This window comes from Phaethon lepturus, unplaced genomic scaffold (assembly GCF_000687285.1).
Source record: "Phaethon lepturus isolate BGI_N335 unplaced genomic scaffold, ASM68728v1 scaffold16784, whole genome shotgun sequence".
In the NCBI taxonomy this organism is placed as follows: Eukaryota; Metazoa; Chordata; class Aves; order Phaethontiformes; family Phaethontidae; genus Phaethon; species Phaethon lepturus.
The window spans coordinates 5,329-5,586 of NW_010532838.1; positions in this window are offsets into that span (position 1 = coordinate 5,329).

Below are 258 nucleotides of genomic sequence, written 5' to 3' on the forward strand. Positions count from 1 at the left end.
TTTTGGTTGGTTACTTATTTCCCTTAAGGAAACTTTCACTCTGCCCACCAAAAAAGGATGTGGAGATGATAAGGTTTGAAATGCTGGCTGAACAGCAAATAGGGCAGGCATCAATGGAGTGGGTGCAAAAGAAAGCAAGATTGTCACTTCTGCTCAGATTGCAGTGCCTTGCAGTCACAGAAGACATCTAAAACCTCTCCCTCTCCCTTCCGTTCCTCCTCCCGCTTCCCCATACCAGTCACACAGCTCTGTCTTCCG